The sequence below is a fragment of the Nicotiana attenuata genome, unplaced genomic scaffold (genome assembly GCF_001879085.1).
Source record: "Nicotiana attenuata strain UT unplaced genomic scaffold, NIATTr2, whole genome shotgun sequence".
NCBI lineage: Eukaryota > Viridiplantae > Streptophyta > Magnoliopsida > Solanales > Solanaceae > Nicotiana > Nicotiana attenuata.
Window position 1 is genome coordinate 140025 of NW_017673143.1, and position 4469 is coordinate 144493.

The window sequence follows — 4469 nt, forward strand, 5'->3', positions numbered from 1 at the left end:
TGGACCATAAAAAAAAGGCAAAAAATCACTTATTGTGAACCGGAGGAAGTACCATTTAACCGTCTATATCAAGTTACAAATTTTAAGTTACCATGTTAGATTTACTATCAACAGTTACTTATTTTTGTATGTTAATTTTTGTTGGAGCATGTGCACTTTAATATTAAAATTTATAATATTAAAGTGCATTATTCCTTATCATGTGAAGGCTATAAATTTGTAAGAAGTAGTCATTATTTCTTGGTATAATCATGTAACCATTAATGCTATAATATATCATTAATTACCCACTAAAACTTAAATTTTATAATCATGTCACGGCGAAATATACACGCAAAAATATGTGTCAATCAAGCAATAAAGTGATAAGTAAGGTAGCGTTCCCACCGGGATATGTAGTCTTGCATGAAAAGTAAGGTTGGTATAGTGAAAAAGAGAGTTGAGTGAAGGAGAAAATTTAAATCTTTAACTTATTAACTACGAAAGAGAATATTGTTTTGATAAGATGTTATTTGTGGTGGAGTTTTGGACTCAACAACTAGTTCAGAGATTTTTCTAGTTATACGATGTGATCGAATTGTTGTATCCTGGGAAGACAAGACAAGTCAAAAGGATTATTGCTGGACCAATGAAGATTTTGCTGTAGTAACTTGAATCTTCTTAAAGAGAGCGAGATATTCGTCCCTCAGCATAAAGAAATTTATTATTTTTACTATTTATTATTTTTCAACTGCACTTGGACACATACACGGGAGCACTCAAAGAATCACGAGGCACAACCAAATATGAAGCAAAATAAGATGACGCATAGGAGTACGTAGACCCTGGATCAAATAGAACTGAAGCATCTCTACTGCAAACCGAAACAGTACATGTGATAACAGCATTAGATGACTCAGCCTCAGGCCTGGCTGGGAAAGCATAACATCGGGGCTGGGCCCCACCACTCTGAACCATATCCCTGGGACAACCTCTTGCTTGCTGGCCTCCACCTCTAACGGCCTGACCTCCACCTCTAGCGGGCTGACTCTACCTCTGGCTCTCTGACCCCTACCTCTAGCTGGCTGAGCGGGCGGTGCCAGGACCATGGCACGAGAACCCTGCTGCTGTGACTGAACACCCACTAATCTCGGACAGGTCCTCCGGACTCACCACACTCAAAACATCCATCCTGATACTGCGGCTGTGAAAACTGAGACTAACCCTGACGGGCCGACTGACCGCGATAATAACTCTGAAGAGGAGGTGCTCTGATAGGAGCTGGCGGTGCACTATAAGCTGGCTGCCCTGAAGGAGGTACATAAGGACCGCGACTCCCTGAAGCTCCATGGGATGTCTGAAGAGCTGAATGAAACGGCCTGGGAAGATGACCCCTACTAAAAGTTCCCCGGCCTCCAAATGAGGCCCCACTGAATCCAGCGGAGTGACGAGGCCTCTTGTCAGACCCCTGACCACTCCCCTGAGCTAGAACCATCTCAACTCGTCTGGCCACATTAGCTGCATCCTGGAAAGAAATCTCACTCCCTGTCTCCCTAGCCATCTGCGATCTAATGGTTGAGCAAGTCCCTCTATAAACCTCCTCACCCTCTCTTTCTCTCTCGGTAGGAAGTATAAGAAGAGCATGACGGGCCAAATTAACAAATCTAGTCTCGTATTGAGTGACTGTCATAGAACCCTGTTGGAGGCGCTCGAACTGCCTCCGATAGTCCTCTCTTTGAGTGATATGAAGATGCTTCTCCAGAAACAGCTGAGAGAACTGGTCCCAAATAAGAGCTGGCGACCTGCTGGTCTAGCCAAATAAAAATCCCTCCACCATTTCATGGCAGAACCTGACAGACGAAAGGTAGCAAAGTCAACCCCATTAGTCTCCACTATCCCCATGTTCCGTAATACCTCGTGACAACTGTCCAGATAGTCCTGGGGATCCTCTGAAGATGTACCGCCATAGGTAGTGGTGAAAAGCTTGGTAAACCTATCCAATCTCCACAAAGCCTCAGAAGACATAACTGATCCATCGCCGGTCTGAGCTGCAACACCCGGCGGCACTACCTCAACGGGCTGAGCTGCTGGAGTCTGAAACTGAGGAGCCATTTGCTCCGGAGTGTGGATAGCGGGAGTTTGGGCTCCTCCCCCAGCCTGAGAGACGGCTGGTGCTACAGGAAATGTACCGGCCTGTGCAACACTCTCCATATGGCCCACTAGACAGACCAAAGCATCCTAAAGTACCGGGGCCTCTGGAACCTGAGCTGGCTTTGTTGGAACAGTCTGGGCTGGAGCCTCCTCATCAAACTCTACCTAAGGCTCCGCCGCTGGTGCTGCTGCTCGAGCTCTAGGCTGAGCCCTGCCCCTGCCTCGGCCTCTAGCACGGCCTCGACCTCGTCTTCTGCCCCTCGTAGGAGCTGCCACTAGGGGCTCTGGCTGTTGCTCGGCTGAAGAAGCGGTACGTGTTCTCGCCATCCGCGAAAGAACAAGAGTAGAGAGTTCAATTAGCATTAAGAGATCAAATCACACGACAGAGAAGAAGAAGTGAAATGGTTCCTAAACTCTGTAGCCTTTGGGGATAAGCACATACGTCTCCATACTGAGCTTGTTCGTGAATTGTGAGACCTAGGCAACCTAGTGCTCTGATACCAACTTGTCATAACCCAATTTTCCGACCATCAGGACCGTGATGGCGCCTAACATCGTACTCGCTAGGCAAGCCAACTTTAGAGTTCCATTAACCTTTTTCCTTTACATTTCATGGATTAAAATTCAACAGACTAAATCAAGTAGAAATAAATGCAGAAATACGTAAATAATCTTTTATCTATTCACAATACCGTAGCTATTACTACTACTACCCAGAGTTTGGTGTAACAATCCATGAACATACTACGAATTACTACAAATATTAGTCTGAAAGAAATTACATCTGTCTCGAAAGAAAAGAAATTAGGAATGTAGAAACATAGGAGGGGACGCCAGGCCTGCGGACGCCAGCAGGACTACCTTGGGTCTCTTAGATGAAATGTCTGCAGCCGACCTCTCGGTCAGTCACTACCAGCTCCAAAATCTGCACAGAAAGTGCAGAGTGCAGTATCAGTACAACCGAACCCATGTACTGGTAAGTGCCGAGCCTAACCTCGACGAGGTAGTGACGAGGCTACGGCGGGGCAATTACAATATAACCTGCATACAGTATATAATAAAGCGAAAAAGAAGTACGGAACAAAATGGAACAGTAACTTGCAACAAAATGAATACGAAACTCCAATATCTTATCAGTACCCAGCTATAACCAATCCTTAGGTGAGATACAAAACTACAGAATAAATTCACAGCAGAAGAAGAATACATAAACGATAAACTGATGTTAGGGGTGTGCATTCGAATCGGTTTATCGATAAATCGAATTGATTATTTGTTATCGAAATCGAAATCGAAAAATCGAAACCTTATTGAAACGATAACGATAAGCATATGTACAAATCGATAATCGATAAGTAATTATCGATAAGGGTCAAAATCGAATCGATAAATCGAATGCACACCCCTAGACTGTAGACACTTGTTGAATGAGTAATTACCTATTTGTGTAGATTAATATAACATACAGAATGTATATATATTCCGATACTATTTTGAAAGCGGCTATACAATATTATTTTCCCTAATCTATACCCTTTCCTTTACCCTATGTCCCTTACCCTATTATTTCCTCTACCACATTTAAGGAATGATCATATTTAAAGATCAAGGGATGAAGTTCAAATTAATGGAAAACAGAATTAGCCGTGATGATGTGTTTTGTTTTGTTTTGTTTTTTTTATACCGTTGGAGTGTTGGTGGCATACATTTGATCCCTTACTTTAGTTTTGTTGCATGTGCTTGTTGACACAATTTTTATATTATAAATGGTGTTCGTCTTATTTTAGCTTCTTTTTGACCATATTAGTTAGGCGCGTTTATAGCGATATACTTTCCGTGGAATCCTGCAAATTTTCTTATTGGTGTAATCGATAACCGAATCGATAAGCCCCCAAAATCGATAAATCGAAATCGGAAAAATCGAAACCTTATTGAAACGATAACGATAAGCATATGTACAAATCGATAATCGATAAGTAATTATCGATAAGGGTCAAAATCGAATCGATAAATCGAATGCACACCCCTAAAAACAATTATGAACCTATGTGCAATTTTAACTTTTTACTACTTTTATTATTATATTTTAAAGAAAATTGCAACGTTATTAAAGCACATCTCGAACCACGTCACATAAATGCACCCGTGATTTTTGACATATTTTAACATCGTTGAGATTTGGATTTGGGTCACATAAATGTGCACCCGAGTTTAGGAAGGTGAATTATTAAAATAACGCGCCTACAGCAACTCTGCACTTTCAAGTTTGCGAGGGCCATGGAAATTCAACTAAATGGCACGCCTCGAGTTCTAAAGATTAAAAAAAAAATTAAGCGAGG